At 40.6% G+C, this 16756-nt stretch overlaps 1 long non-coding RNA gene across 1 annotated transcript in view; it reads right to left on the bottom strand.

Moving 5' to 3' along the window:
• The window catches only part of LOC147751309 (uncharacterized), a 91087-nt gene extending 80948 nt beyond the window's left edge, over positions 1–10139 (bottom strand). The window contains exons 1-2 of the long non-coding RNA XR_015299973.1: positions 10055–10139; positions 3317–3420 (exon numbers count right to left, since the gene is read on the bottom strand). This is a non-coding gene — a long non-coding RNA (uncharacterized LOC147751309). The remainder of the gene's footprint in view (positions 1–3316; positions 3421–10054) is intronic.
• Positions 10140–16756: the final 6617 nt, after the last annotated feature.

The raw sequence follows: 16756 nt of genomic DNA, 5'->3' as shown, positions 1-16756 counted from the left end.
AGAAACTGAGAGCATTTTGCTGAAAGTTGAACACCTTGCTTTTTACACCCTTGAGCAGCACATCAGCAGCTCCCTGTGTGTAAAAAGAAATTCAGGTTTCTGAAGGAAGCAGGGTGCTGCTAGGACCGCGGGGTCCTCCAGGCTCCCTCAAGACCCCAACAAGGTGGCCTGGCCCCCATTAGGACAATTTAAATCAGCAGTAGCAAGTGCTCTAGGGAATCATATCATCACGAAAATGCATAAGTCACTAGAGATAAAAAAAAACTGCCTTTCCATTTAATGGCAACAGTCACAATTAATCCAGACTCCAGTCTATGGTCCCTCTTTGTGTAGCATTTATGCAAGTACCAAATCAATAAATTGCTGCATAAATGGGAAGAGAATGTAGCCTAGCAGCTAGATGGGGTCGACCTCGGATCTGGGGAACCTGGTTCGAGGCTCGGCAGGGACGGTCAACATTCTGTGATTCTGGGCAAATCACTTAATCTCCCCATGCCTAAAAAAATATGAATGTGTTTGTCTGTAAAGTAACTGGTTCTCATGTAAAGTGCTCTGATACCTTTGGGTCTAGTTCACACTATATAAAACTCTACAAAAAAATGTATATTTTAACGTACAATACATTTTGAGTGCAAGGCAAATCACCGCCTCAGATTTATTAGCAATGTATTTAATCTTCTAATAATACACATACTACCCCAGGTTAGTCTGTGTGGCTGCATCATTCATGTAGCTCCTAATTCTTAAGTTGGGTGGTAGCATCCTGCTGGTTCAAGTCACTGTGGTATTATCAGCAAGGGATAGTTTATAGTCTACCTCTTCGCCACTTGAGATATTAACTACTAAATCATTTCAATATAAAGACTTTTTTCTTCAGTTTGAACATTTTACCAGGGTCTATGATATGTATAGCTGTTTCCCTCAAAATATTTATTTCCCTTTCCTTACGTGCTTTTTATGCTTCCTCGGCCTCACCGCACGTAACAGATGTGGGCAATGTAGGTAATGTTGGTGTTGTTTTCTGTTTCCTCATCACTCGTATACAGTTAAGTTTCACTACTGCTGTTCATGTGGGTAGTTACACTCCTACTAACAAGCATGATGTTTCACTTAAGTTGTTGGCATTCTTTTGCTACAGGACGTGCAATATTTTGATGAGGGTCCACTGGCTTACTTTCCTACACCCATTCTACTGGCATGCAGACTGGTCGTGCACTAGGTCATGAGGCACTCTTAGTGAATAGGTGTTTAAGTAGACATTGAGTTGTGAAATAGATGGATGATTATTCCTTCTATGATTCCATTTAACTTTAGATAGCTTGAAAGCCCAGTGGATTTCTGACACGTAACTCATCCCACTAATCAGATAGTGAGGAATCTACTGATTGGTCAGTTAAGATAGTTTTGGTCAAGCACAGGCTTCACAAACTTTTATTGTTTTCTGTCTGTTCCTTACTGCAGGTTAGTCAGATGGCTAAAGGGTATGATTACGACCCTGGCAGTCAATAAACTGCTGTTGCTTTCAGGCGGTCAGACCGCCTGCATAACTGGTGGTACAACCACTGGATTACGAACAGGGGGGTAGACTGCCTCAGGATCCCCACCGTCTGCACCATTCCAGTTAGTGCGGTGGAAGAAGCAGAGGCAGACAATGGAGGCGGTCCCTGCTTCTTTATCTCCAACCACATTAGGACCTGCCTTTCCACCAACCTTTTTATGGCAGGGATATCACAGTGAAAAATCCGGCAGAAAGGGAGTGAAAGGGCCACATCCAAATAGGCCCTTAAGGTCTGTGGCCTGGGCCCATGTTGTGGCCCCTATGCCAGCACGGTCAGTGTGTGCGCTGTTTGCCATGCACGATATGGTGCATGGAACCAATGCACATGACTTGCAGTAGGCGCAGCAGTGTGGCCGGCATTGACTTCAGGCTCTCTCCTAGAGCCAAAGCACCCTGCTGCCGTGGCTGCACTGCTGACACACCGTCAGCCCCGCAATGATCTCGTAATGCGACGGCTGGGATGCTGCCATCTTGGCGGCATGCTCCTGATCAAGGTTGCAGTGGGCGAGCAGTTTGACCGCGGGTCGTAATCAAGCCCTCTGTTCTGAAAAGACCCTCCCATTCATATATGGTTGAAACGTTGATAAATTCTGTGTTTGGTTGCTAATATAAATTATCTAAAAGGGATGGTAAAATGATTCATGCAAACTTGCAATGATTCTAATCAATTATTCTAGACAACCATTTGGAATTGCACTATGATCTCTCACTTCAGTTTTTGTGAAATCTGACTGTAGTCAAAGTATTTCAAATGGAAACTAATGGCCTGATTACAATCTTGGCGGATGATACTTCCTCACAAATGTGATAGATATCCCTCCATAGGATATAATGGAATTTGTAATATGGCGGAAGGGATATCTGCCACATTTGTGACAGAGTATTCCATCTGCCAGGCTTGTAATCAGAGCCTTTATGTGTTCCATGCTTTGTTGTTTTTTAAATTAATTTCTGGATTGGATAATAAGTTTAAATAATTCAGGGTTCTCTCCCAGAAACATAGGAGGTTCCCACAACAGATGACAATTGTTTTACCAATACATACATTCCCTGGTCTACATGTGCTGATTTAATTACTTACACACACGTATTACAATAAGCCTCATTATGAGTTTGGCGGTCTCAAGACTGCTGACCTCATGGTTGCGATCCAACCTCTATGACCGCGGCAGTCTGACCACTGTATTATGAATGCGGTTGTCGGAATGCAACCAGCCTGCTACAACACTGCCCACACCATCAGGATTCTGGATTCCTGTTCAGAGTCCATATTAGGACTTGCCAATCTGCAACCCTTTTCATGGCAGTAAAACTGGCAGAAAGGCAAGGAGGGTCCCCAAATAGGGCCCCTGGGCGTTATTGCTCATTTATTAATGTGACTGGGGGAACATGTTGTGCCCCCCTACGCCTGCATTGTCTTGATTGCACTGTGTGGCCTTCACAACATGGTGCATGCTAGTAGTTCAAGCTCAACAGTACAGGTGGTGCTGGGCTTATGCATTGACTTCAGGCTCACCCAGTAAGCTGAAGCAGGCAGAAAGAGCAATACTGCGGACGGCACATCATCAGCCGGTGGTCAAACCAGAATACAGGGGTCCTAAGACCACTTGTACAGTGGTTTTGCATCATACTTGGCTTTGGGAATCCAGCAGTCAGTCCCTGAAGTCGTAATAAGGCCCTTAAACATGATTAATAACCGGGCAACAAAAGCAGCTTAAAAAGATCTCCAAATCCAAATTATGAATATGCGCTGATTACCTGATGATAAAGTTGTTCTCCTGAACGATGTTAGGGACTTTGGAAGAAATAATGATTCATTGATTTCCAGGACTGTGTGAGGGACTTTTAAAGATAACAAGAACCTAAAATAAATGGACAAAAAAGAAGCTTTCATTTTCAGAATTAAATAAATGACTCTGCTTGTCACTGTGTAACACTCGTCATTTCACAAGTATTTTTTTTCTTGTGAATGGTAGTTGCTTACAACATATCAACAGATGGCAGCCTTCTTTCTGAAGTTCCTCAATTATTGTGCTCAGTTGCTATTACAGATGCTGCTGTGTACACACCTACAAACAAAAGGGCACATACACATGAACATGTACACACACATATACATTCACAAACACACACACATGCACACACGCACTCACACACACACACACACACACAAAATTAACCATACTTTGTTGAACACCTTTTGTTTTCAGTGCCAAGTGACCCTGTCAGTTATTCAGTAAGTTGAACAGTTGAATGTTGGCTATGTCTTGAAGAATAATAAAGAGAATTGTTTTGAAACTTCATACCATGGATCCCATGTTATTTTGATATTAGTGAAGAGAACATTGATACTGACACCATTGAACTATGTGTATTTCATGAAAGGAAGAGCAGAATAATGAAAAGGAACACAAGCTTGATTTTCCATTGTATATTCTAAATACAGAAAATGTGTGAAGGCAACACCCAAACTCTAACTTTACCAGTAATCAGAAATGAGTGAATTCAGTTGGAAGTGATTGAACTGCAACAGTCTACTCTATGTACCAGGACAACATTCTTTTTTTCAATAAAATCACAGAAGAGAGATAGACACTTTAAGGCTAATTGGACACCCAAAACTATCACCATCCAGAGATATCACCTTTAAAGAACACTTTTGTGCTGTTTAGTCATCCTACACTAATCAATGCATTTCCCCATCAGCCAACTGTAACCAGAAACTTAAGTGAAATTTAAATAAAATATTTACACCAAATGTCATTCAGTCTTTCAGTCAATGTCCTTGCTCCCCAGACTCTAATGAAATAGTTGCCTGCCTCTTCAACAGCATTAGAAAATGACTTGGATTACTACAAGTAATGGAGAAGTTGAAAAGGAGTTGCCTTGGTCTTTCACTCCCACTGGAAGTAAGTTACCAGAAATAATTATAGGGATCACTGCTCTTGGGATCTGTTCATTCATCAACCTGTTACTGACAGCAATCAACGGCTGACTCTCAATCAGGATTCATGACATTGTTCTATTGGATAATCTGGCCCAATCCCTCGACATGCAATACCCACCAATTGGGAGTACACTTAGATGACTGCCATTACTTCTCTGTTGAGGTCCAAGCCTAAGTAAAATTAGCAGTCGGTGGGTAGAAGGGATATTTTAAGTTAGTGGTTCCAAGCGCAACTAGAGCAACTCTTGAGTTGTCTAGAATGCCACTCAGAACCCCAATTTAAAAAAACATTCTTATTGCTGACATCTACCCATTTATAATTGTATGTAATTTATAGATATCATACATCAGTTGCACCATTCATGGAAAGAAGTATGTTCAAAAAGATTTTCGTTCTGATAAGTGTCCACCAAGCACTTTTACCAAACCAAAAATTACTTTGAGAGGTGAGGTGGATTTGCGTGAGGCTGCATTAAAAACAGCAATGGATTGGAGCCAACTGAGAATCATGAAGGAAGCCTCCCTAATGAGTGCCTGTGGATGGTTTCAGCAGCTATGTTGCAGCTCCTGATGGGACAGTTATCCACCATGATCATGCAACCTTTGACTTTGATTGTGGGATGACCCAAGAGGTGAAGCAGAGAGCTAGGGGAATGAACTAACATCGCTAAGATAGGCTGTTCCATTCACTATTCACTGGTAAACAAGAAGAAGTCACACAACTGGCCGTGTTGGCCATCAGGCCATAGAAATCCTGTGCAAGTAGTACTGGAGAAGTAATGAGAAATGGACGCCACATCATGATATGAGGAACCTTAATTGCAGGCAGACCATAATTGCTGTGACAGCATGCACAGGTGGGACCACGAAGAGAGTTTAATGCACACATGCATGGAGAGCTACTGAGACTGCCCTTTGGAAACCCTTGAGGCACAATCTGCAGATAAACAAAGCATGATATACTGGGTTTACTCCTCACAAGACTGAGCAGGAATTAAAGTGCTTTACTTGCTAAGATGATCAGATCAGGAAAGAAAGGTATGGATGTCCAATACCAGCCAGCTGTGTATGAGAGTGAGAAATATGTAGGATAGTGTGATAACACTGGTGTAAGAAATTGTGTTGTTGGTTGACTGGGGTGTGAATTCTGGTCAAGTAGCAAACACAATCATTGTCAGGATGAGGAACAAGCCAGCCCTAAATGAACCTGTGCTGATCCCCATGGCAGCTTGGCCCAGAGCAGTAAGGCTTAACTTCGAGACAATGTGTAAAGTATTTGTGGAACACTTCACATAGCAATAAAATGAAAACACGACACAAAAAGGATCTCAAACCAGATTAGAAAAACTGGTATTTTTAGTATAGAAAACAAGTAAAAAAATGGCAAAAATCCTATAAGTAGAACGGTAGATATGAAATGTTAAAGATTTCAGTGAAAATAGTGCCAAAAAGCACACAACTGTGGATATCTGGTCACGCCAACCTGGGACAAAGCCACAAGATCAGGCTGAGCACGATAGAGTGCCGGATGGCTATAGAGACCCAGTGAACTGAATACTTGAAATCCTGATGTGCGGAGCATTACGACCCGCTTCGGAGGTGTGTTGTGCAGTCGAATCGATGCACTGGTTATGAGATGCAACAAGGCTGCTATGCAATGTCCCACATCATTGTTGAGGATCCCATCAATGAGGGCTTGCAGTGGTTCTGATGGGGTGGTGGGTTGTGTTGTGATGTGGGTCTTTGCCACTGTATAGTTCTACGCAGTAACAGCAATGTGTCGGTTCTACTCAGGGTTGTGCCGAGCAGCCGAGGAGATGCATCAGTTCTGCTTAATCCACAGAGACTGGCAGCGGACCTCAAGTCCACTTTCAAGGGTACAGGACTGGGTTGCCACCACTTGACAGGTTAGAATCTAAGAGGCTGAGTTAAGGTGCTGAGGTAGAGATTGTTGGAGCCTTCTGACCCTGAAGCTCAAATCAGGAGGCCAGCCAACTAGCGCTTATAGTCACTCTGATGGTGCTAGGTTCAACAGATGCAGGTCCAGTCCTTCATACCCAGGCAAAAGGCTAAAAAGTCAGCACAGCAGGGCAGCAGTTCTTCAAAGCAGTATTCCAGCAGAGTGGCATTCATTTCAGCAGCACAGCAGTGCCTCTTTTTGGCATATCCACAGGTCCAGAAGTGTAATGAAAACTAAGGGGGTCATTAGGATTTCTGGCGGATTGCCTCCGCCAGGCTGGATTGTGCCCGCCACTGTGGCGGGCACAATCCTAATACCCCCCATGGGACCCCCGCCCTTATGGCGGGCGGGCCCATTTACCACGAGGATGGCGGGCGGGCAAAGTCCGCTCGCCATCCTAATGAGGCCCTTAGTGTCTAAGGTCCAGTATTTATACCCAGTTTGCCTTTGAATCCGGGAGAACATCTTAAAGGCATGGCTTTGAAGTGCATATTTGTCCTGCCTTCCTTTCGTGGCTCCAAATTAACTACAAGGGGTTTGGTAGTCCTTGTGTGGAGGCAAGACACAGTCAATTCAAGTCTAAATGAGGTAGCGCTGGGCTACTGCCTCCCATTCTGCCAGTGATGGTCCATCAAGGCACACCTACCCGACCTATTGAGTGTGGCTATCTGGGAAAAATACACAAAGTGGAACTGTCAACTACCCCAGTCATGTGACTGGTTGTAGGCACCAAATAACTAAGGCAGGAAAATGTTAACTTTTTTCAATTTTTCATAACAAATCCAAAGACACCAAACATGTAATAGTTACATGCACCCATCTGGTCATTAAAGGTAATAAGGTAACTCCACTGTTCCCCTATGGGAGATTTGGGCATGCAATAGTGAAAAACAAATGTAAGAACCTTTTACTATCAGTAATATGTAAAACTAAAAAGTTAATTTTCAACTTCTTAAATGCACTACACCCTACCCTTACATCTCTCCACAGCCTACCATAAAGGTGATTGATATGTACTAAAAAGGAAGGCCCTGTCAACATTATTTTGCTGGGTTGAAATTGCAGTTTAACTGCACAAACAGACTGCAATGGCAGGCCTGAGGAATATTTAAAGTGCTAGTTAATTTGGTTGGCGAAACCAGTGTTGCAGGCCCACCAGTAGCAGTTCATTTATGAATCCAACAGGAGAGCATACCTAATTCAGAAAGATCTAACTTCATAAGAATTGTACAAGATAATAGGGAAGATACAACTTGGGAAAAGTAGTCAATAGAAAGAATTTTCGAGGAGCATGGATCCCAAAACGTCATCCTCCACTTGGTTTAGTTAGGACCGAGGAGCAGGGAGCGAAAGAAGGATCAAGAAAGATAGCTTTCTTAGATCCAAAGGAGACAGATGTACTCTAAAAGAGACATTAAATTAATGTTTGAATATTAGTTTATCTTGATGTACTTTCCACTGCTGTTTTGAAGAAGTTGTAGGTTGTTAAAATATTCTGTCTACTGTAAGCCCTTCTATTTCATGTGAGTAACTGTCCTGCAGATATATGGGGAGAGGATGTGGCCTAATGGCTAGGGCGGTTGACCTCGAAGCATCCTGTGATTCTGGGCCGATCACTTAATCTTCCCGTACCTAACAAAAATCTAATGTGTCCATCTGTAACACAACTGGTGCTAAAGTAAAGTGCTCTGATACCTTCGGTTCTAGTGCGCTATCTAAAACTCCCCCAACCCCACAAAAAATATATATGAGGGTTATTTATGGGGAAGAAGAATACATAAATATTCAAACTGTCTGTTTTGGTAAAACATATTCACAAAAAGATGTCCCTTTGTTACCATTCAAATGTAAACGGTGTGTTTTAAAAACCTGCTTTGTAAAAATATCATCAAAAGTGTGCATATGTGATCTTAAATAAGTAAATAACTAAGAGTAAGTAACAGAATTTCTTGATTCACAATATGTTCCACAACAATATTCAACAAATTCTGTATCATGATGTGGTCTGTTTTGTGACAAATGTCTCTTGGTACTGATTGTAGCTAGTCATAAGACAATTTGTTCATCAATATTTTCTCTCAATTCTGTTCACAGTTCATTTTCTTTTCGTGAATTTATTATATTGAAAATATTTATCATAATGTACCACTGTCACTGCTTCTGAATACACGTCATAAAACGTGTCAATAAATTAGTTGTACTTTTGATTAAAAAGTTGTAATTAAAGATATGCCCATGTTTATTTCCATAGTCCTTGATATATATCTCAGAACTAACCAGAGTTGTGTATTAAGGTGCCCGTTCTTTAAAAATCTGTCTTCAAAAAGAGACATATTTCTTATGACCCAAAACCACAACCTCAAGCTCAAACCTAGTCAGTGTTGGCTATTCCAAAAGATGAGGTAAGGCCCCCCAGACTATTTGTGCCATTTAGTGATGTGCTAAATTGCAGCAAACTGAGTGAGAAAATTCCCTTTTTTCAGAGTTTCCCAGAAGGAATACATTTATTTTGACTGTAGTGTTGAAACCCTTGTATCTTGATTGATCCTATTCCTAACCTTACCCATTAATATATACTCATCCTACTTGTAGGAGATCCCACTGAATGGGTTTAGTCCAAGATTATTTTGCTTTTCTGTAGTTGCATTTAACGCCAGTTAAAGATCCTCGCCTATATACTTGAAAATACACAGACAAATCGTGGTCTATATAATCTAGGGTTGAATAGAATCGCAACATAACCTCTGCCAGAACACAAGTCTTACAATGTTATAAGTATACCTTATCACTTTAATAGAGCATCATCTCCTTAGCCTACCATCATCCTCAGGGTTAGTGGGGATGCAAGACTACTGGCTATGTTTGCAGAAGCTCACTCATACTAAAGTTCTCTTTTATTAAACAGAGCTGGAAACTTCAACAAGAGCATCCATTGAGTTGATATAACTTTCTATGAACACTACCTCTAATCCCCTTATGCCTGAGGGAAACTTGATCCAAAAATGTATCTGCGAGAGGAGAAAGGTATCATGTTGATTCCATGTCTTGCTTGATTATCTAGACAATCTGTGGCCACTGCCACTCAGTCTGCCCCTGAATCTGGTTCTTCCCCAAAAATATCCATTGCAATACTTAGGACATGTCTGAACTTTTTTTGTCTTTTCATAGATGTTAATTGGCCTCTTTTATAAACTGTATTATTGTAATGGTATCTTTAACCACACTCAATTATTTAGTCTATTTATAGCAAAGTCATTGTAACTTTCTTTGCATCCAACTTTGCATAAAAAAATATTTATTAAGCAGTTGTCTTTCCACATTGTCATTATTGGTTTCTATATATATATATCCAAGAGCAATTTCCAGCTTTATGTTTTTGAGCTTGGCCATGCAAACGTGAAGAAATCCATGGATTACAATTGCAAGTATTTTGCTCAACCTCTGTTTTAATAGTTGGGCAAGGGTATACAGGTGTATCAGTATCTTGCTTTTTTTTCATCTGTCTACCTGCCGCTTACTTCCTCACAGGAATCATAATTGATAAATGTTGCTTTTATCTAATTTTTAATCTAAAAAAAAACCGACTTACTTGTTATGAAATTCTTCAATTTTTGGACTTTTAAAATCTTTCACATCCAAGAAATTATAAGCATCATAGCGCATTTGAAGAGCCTAGGGCAAGAAAAAACACCAACATCAGTATGTAACGGAAAAGATCTCTCTGGAGACAATGGTCCAATAAACACTTTACTTTGAAAAGCCTCAGCCTACATTATTAACTTTAATTGAACTCTTCACTGCACAAGTCTTAATCCTTACAATTAGCTTTGTTTAGACTTAGAGATGGAATCTTACCCAGTGGCTCAGAACATGTGAGGCACTATTCTGTTTCTTGTCAATATTATTTGTGAGCTATATAATTGAGAGAAGCAATTGCCCCATAGGGAGGTTACAATTTTGTTTTTCAGGTTAGTTCTTTCAAAGATTCCCAAATTATTGCAGTTCGCAGGATCCATAGTGAAAAGGCATCTCTATTTTGATTCCAGGATTTGCATACAATTCTCTGTGAGCATTCCAAAACATTCAATATATGTTAATTTTAAATATTTTACAGGATCATATCACTAGGCTGTATTTCTTGTGAGTCAACTGTATCAAAATTGCATGCTTTTCTTTACACTGTAACTTGATAAGAAAAAGGCATGCAAATTACCAAGACATAATGTACATGATTATTATTATTATAGTATATTTCACAAAATGCTAATAATCCAAGACACATCCTCATTGTTCCACTCATTTATCATTACAACTAGTGATTTTGGCAATCACAGCATCTTTGTGAAAACCTTTTAAATAAATTGCTATCATTGGACTATCCCAGAACAGATTTAAACTAACATTCAACAAACTTCTTTCTCCGTTGATTTAATGAAAAGCATTTATTTTGAATGAACTTTAAACTGTGCCACTTTTTAATAGTTAACTGTATTCAATTGACATACATAACAATATATGCAACAATTCTCACTCATACAGTTTGCTTTGCATCAGAAAAAATACTCTATCATAATCTAAAAAGGTCTTTTAAGCCTTGATATCTAGAGTGATGGAGGTATTGTTTCCCCTGCCCTAGCCAAAACTTCTCTGTCATAGTAGGAGTTGTCCACTAGCAGAGATTGTATATTCAAAGTGTAGCATGGTGGGAATTTTCACAATACCAGCTAGTCCAGGATGTGTTTTCCAAAGGCAATCCCCCCCAAAAAGGAGTTTATTTATTTATATATATATTTTTAGGAAAAATAATTGTCCCTGATAATAATATGGAGTTTTCTATGGGGCAAGAAATACACAGGAGATATGGTGTCAATGGGCATGCCATTAAAAGGGTTGTCCTTTCCAATGTCATGTCAGATGTCAGATATCGGTGGTTGCCCTGCAGTGAGTGTTTTCCCAATGGTTGAGTCAGCAGCCACTCTCCCATTGAGAGAATAGCTATCGCCTTTACTCAAAAGCAGTCAGTGGATAGTGGAGGTTTGAGAGTAGCAGATCAACGATTTTGCACTTGATGGATCCCAGCTTACCAGCTTGGGCCCACCACATCCCAAAGCATTCCAAGCCAACCATCATCCCTAATACCCCCGGTACAACAGTAGCTTCATTTTGTACACTACTGTGAATGTGGGTTGCTGCATCAGCATGCTTTTTCTCTTTCTTATTGCTGCTCAGCAATATCCTATCCAAGGATATCCCAAAGCAGGAAGTGTGATTCATTTATCAATACATGCATAGTCATAGTGAATAGGACAAACTTTGTATACTACTCTTATCCAAATTGTTTCCCCACTTTTGAACGCTATATAAGCATAGCATAAAATGGTGCACAACCCTACCTCAATGTTCCATTCACAATTTGCATGTTCCAATCATGAATAGACATCATAATGTTATGATTCAAAGATCTGAGGACAAAATACATAGTGGCGTACAACATACTAAATGTTACATGAAAATTTAATATTTTTTCATGTAACATACGTTGTACAATATTTCAAATCGAGAGAATGTAAAATCAGCCATAACACTCACCAGGAAGCAATTACACAACCAAACAAAAAAATTGTTGGTTTTAACCCTTTTCCCCTTCAGCGGCACTTTGTTCCAGGGGCACACTCCCAAGATGAAGTCATATTTAAAAGAATAAGAGGAACTTCACATAGGCAAATTTTGTGATCAAGGAAGTGATAGATTTGCCTTCACATGATCACATTGCAACTTATAAGAAGGTCATGTGGCAAGAGGTCAATGGCATGGTGTATTCCATGGAGTAGAGAGATATTCCATGGAGGACGTAAGTAGAAATCGCAGAACTAGTTGAGATATGTGAAAGAGAAGCACATTATTATACTGGTGACGGTGTCTATACCTGGAAACAGATCTGGATCAGGTCTCACACAATTACGCCTCACAGATCAATGAACAATCAACAGAATGCAATCCAACATTCTGCATGTTTTTCTGATCTGGAGACCGTGGTCATAAGGCAGGGGAAGGATCAACATTTAATGCACATATTCACCCAGGTATGTTTCTTTCACATTATCAAAGTATCATGACATACTCAAATGTCTAACTACTACTTACACTTTATTCTTAAAACACCAACTGTTTGCACCCGTTTGAAAATGCACACGTAGTCTCATCATAACCCTAATAGGCCATGTTCATTAACTATCAACATTACCTTTGCAGGTCCTTTGGCATCACAGCTAAACTTCACTCTAATAACAAGAATCAGGGGCATCCTAATGGCATAACATGGACTGATCATATGGCTCATCTTTTGGTTATTTTCGTGACACAGACATGTAGGCCAGGTCTAATGGCATTTCCTACACTGCTTCCTGTATGCATTCTTTCTCATGTTGAATTCTTGCAAAACCACTCCACGTGTGTTTGAACCCACACAATCCAGGTACACATCCCAGCTACCTCATATACACATTTGACTCTATTCACCCAGTCTGAACCTCAGATGCTCCATTTTTCCTGCCTGTGCCCATGTTGCAATTCTAGTGGTCCAGCATGGCCTATACTTGACTCCCCAACACAAGTCTGCCCATCACATTCTGAGACCCTCCACCCTGTATGGCTTTCAACCTGTCCATCCTTAACTCCTACCTGGCACACAGAAATCATCCATGTATGCAGGCTGAGTGGAAAATGGAGAAGGAAATCCCCTTGGAAGAAATCTCAGAAAATTCAAAACCAGTAAGATAAGACCTGCACACCACAGTGTGGGTTGCAAAAAGAACAATTGATGGACAGAATGCAGAACAATGTCATACATTCACCCCAGTAAAGAGATGTGGTCCTAAATCCATCATTTTTTTGCTCACCATGCCATTCCAGTTTGGACCCAGGCATATGCAAATCAGTCCTGACCGTGCGCCCAATGGGAACCGTCCAGCCCAAACTGCCAGGCCAGGTCCTCCCTGGACTGGAAACAAGTATCCAAGGACCGGTTTCGGGCTTTCAGCCCTCATCAGCCAGGTTAGCTTGACTCTAGTGGCATGGAGAGCACAGGACTCACGTCTGAGCATACCCATCCCACTCGGGGTGACAAATGTAAAAAGAACACTTGATGAACAGAATGCAGAACAATGTCATACATTCACCCCAGTACAGATATCTGGGCCTAAATCCATCATTTTTTTGTACACCCTGTCATTCCAGTTTAGACCCAGCCATATGCAAACCAGTCCTGACCCTGCACCCAATTGGAACAGTTCAGTCCGAACTGCCAGGCCAGGTCCTCCCTGAACTGGAAACAAGCATCCTAGGACCGGTTTTGGGCTTTCAGCCCTTATCAGCCGGGATAGCTTGACTCCAGTGACATGGAGAGCACGGGACTCATGTCTCAACATACCCGTCCCACTAGGGGCGTCAAATGCAAAAAGAACAATTGATGGACAGAATGCAGAACAATGTCATACATTCACCCCAGTACAGAGATCTGAGCCTAAATCCATCGTTGTTTGGCTCACCATGCTATTCCAGCTTGGACCCAGCCATATGCAAATCAGTCCTGACCCTGCGTCTAATGGGAACAGTCCAGCCCGAACTGCCAGGTCAGGTACTCCCTGGACTGGAAACAAGCATCCTATGACCGGTTTCAGGCTTTCAGCCCTCATCAGCCAGGATAGCTTGACTCCAGTGGGTCTGAAATGGGACATTTCACACTGTTGAATGTGAAAGACACCAGATGGCACAATAAGGTCTTGCAAGTCTTGTCCTGCATATTGTCAGAAGCCAAATGGCCACAGGCCGCAAACTCCAGCTGCTGGTCAAGATTAAGGTACTTATTCTGATTTTGGTGGGCCTGCCACCGACAGGCTGTCAGTGAAGGGCCCATCAACATCCATTGAAGCGGTCAGACTGCTGGATTTTGATCTGGGCCTATGAGGCCTGGGGGTACCAGTGGTGGCCCCCCAAACATACATGCACCATGTGGCAGACCCCGCATGGGGCCTGGCACAAGCTGCATGGAAGTTTGAAAACGTTCATTTTTCTATTGTAGCTTGAGCTGCAACCCATTTCCGGCTGCTGCACAAGTTGCAATGGAAAAATTAATGTTTCCCGACAGCTCCTAGGTGGGGGTTGCATCCTAATTGTTGTATTCAATAAACAAATGAATTAGGAACCATCTTCTGCATAAATAGCATATTCCCCAATCTGCTGGACAATATCATTATGAAATTCCTTCTCTGGCCACCACTGGACCTCTCGCTGGTGATGGAACGTAATTATCTTAGAATGATTTGTCTCGATCAATTCCTGCTCAATGGATAGTGTGATACTAATACATAATTAAGAAACATCACTAACAATGTGATTCGTGAAACAAATGAGATTTCATTCTGCATCGTAAAAGCATGCAGACGGATTACAAACCAGTTCGAGATAAAAATGTATTCATTAGAGAGAGAGAAAATGTATATTGTTAATGAATTCATAATACATATGTTCAAATGTGTGACATAATAACGTCGTTTTTAACCAAATGATTAGATAAAGTTAGAAAAAGTACTCATTTTGTAGAAAAAGTGGATTAAGATATGTTGTTGAAAATGAAACAAGAAATTACTTTTGTTCACATAGCAGTACTATCATGAAAACCTACAATTCAAAATATTGAGAGAAAATGTGTTTGCTCACTTATTAATGATTTCTTTAATGGTTGATGGGATACAAAATGGTGTTTGATTATTCATTTTTATGAACAGTATTAATCACAAATGAATGAGCTTCATTTATATTCAATTAAATGTTTGAAAGGTTAGTACCTTATCATTAAATAATAATGACTTAGTAGGTTCTCGTGTTGGCCTTAGCATGCATTTTCATTTTTTTCTTCAAATAAGACTAGAATGTGCTGACATGACTTCACTGCCAGTTATGAGAACTTTTGCTCAAGTTTCTCTTTCTTTAGTTTTGAATAAAGGGCGCTCTCTCTGCTGGTACAAAACTGTCATGACTTTGTTGCAAGCTCAGAAGTGAGCGCTTGGGAATGCACATGATATGATACAAAGAAATTCCTAGTTCCGAGGAAAAACAAGATGGAACTTTTAACAAAAGGATGAACTTCGGACGTATGGTTTTGCAGATAATTTCCAGATAATTTGGGTAAAAGTGAAGATCACACCATAGACAGACCATAGACACATGACCAATGGAAATCATGCAAACTGCATAAGGGATACATTTATGCGAAGGAACTATGCATAATTGGAAGTATAACTGCTCTGTGGGAAAAGGGCCCTACCTGGCTATATTTGAAATTTTCTATATGCCTGGCATGCTGTCGAACTGAACTCTGATTTTCCCTGAACTGAACTTTCCTGATTACCTGCACTTTGCCAGCTGGTGAAGTCGAGCAGGCAAACCTTTTTGGCTGAAGGGTTAAATGACTCCGGCTATTGCATGCTGTGCTCTAGCATCTCTTTGGCCTCACCTTGAGCCAGTCTCCGTATTCCTGACAATCTGCAACTGAATCTTGGTTTGTATGATTCATATCTATATTTCTGAAATTTCGTTTATATTCTCTCTCTCTCTGTCTCTCAGTCTCTGTCTCTCTCTCTCTCTCTCTCTCTCTCTCTCTCTCTCTCTCATTCTCACCAGGTATTTTTAACTGAAATGTATTTGACTCTGAATTGTGATGTGTTGTGATTTTACATGCACTAAAACGATAATCGAAATGAAAGTATTCGTAATGTATTTTTTGCGCTTTGACCATTCAACCTGAAGTTTAGATTAAGATTTGCTTGTTATAATCACACATTTGGGCGTTATTCTTATGTTGAATATTTTATAAGGCTTATGATTATTAGGAAAGCACTTCTTTATTCCAGGTCCTCAGGAGAAGTGTCCATTCGTCTCTTATTACCTGAGTCCCTATTAGCTCGATTAAAAGGTCTATTGGAGGACCTAGATGGTTTGTTTATATATAGACCTTGGTATTGTAGAGTTTATATGGGTCGAACTCTGCAATATCATAGTTTCATGGTAGCAGGGGAGAATATGACATATATCAGTGGTGAGTAGTGAATAAAGTAAGTAATCCTTAAAACCCATTAACAGTACTTCTGCTGCATTACTGGCTTTAAGGACCAATACGATTTTAATGGAAATTTTGCCAATACACTGCAAAGATTCTGTAAAATACTGTGTGATAGATCTCAAGAAGCACTTTGAACCTTGAAAGGTTCAACACACAATGTATAAGTAAATT

This window comes from Lissotriton vulgaris, chromosome 1_1 (genome assembly GCF_964263255.1).
Source record: "Lissotriton vulgaris chromosome 1_1, aLisVul1.2, whole genome shotgun sequence".
In the NCBI taxonomy this organism is placed as follows: domain Eukaryota; kingdom Metazoa; phylum Chordata; class Amphibia; order Caudata; family Salamandridae; genus Lissotriton; species Lissotriton vulgaris.
Note: the sequence above shows the minus strand (reverse complement) of the source record. Positions and strands in the feature narration are given on the sequence as shown.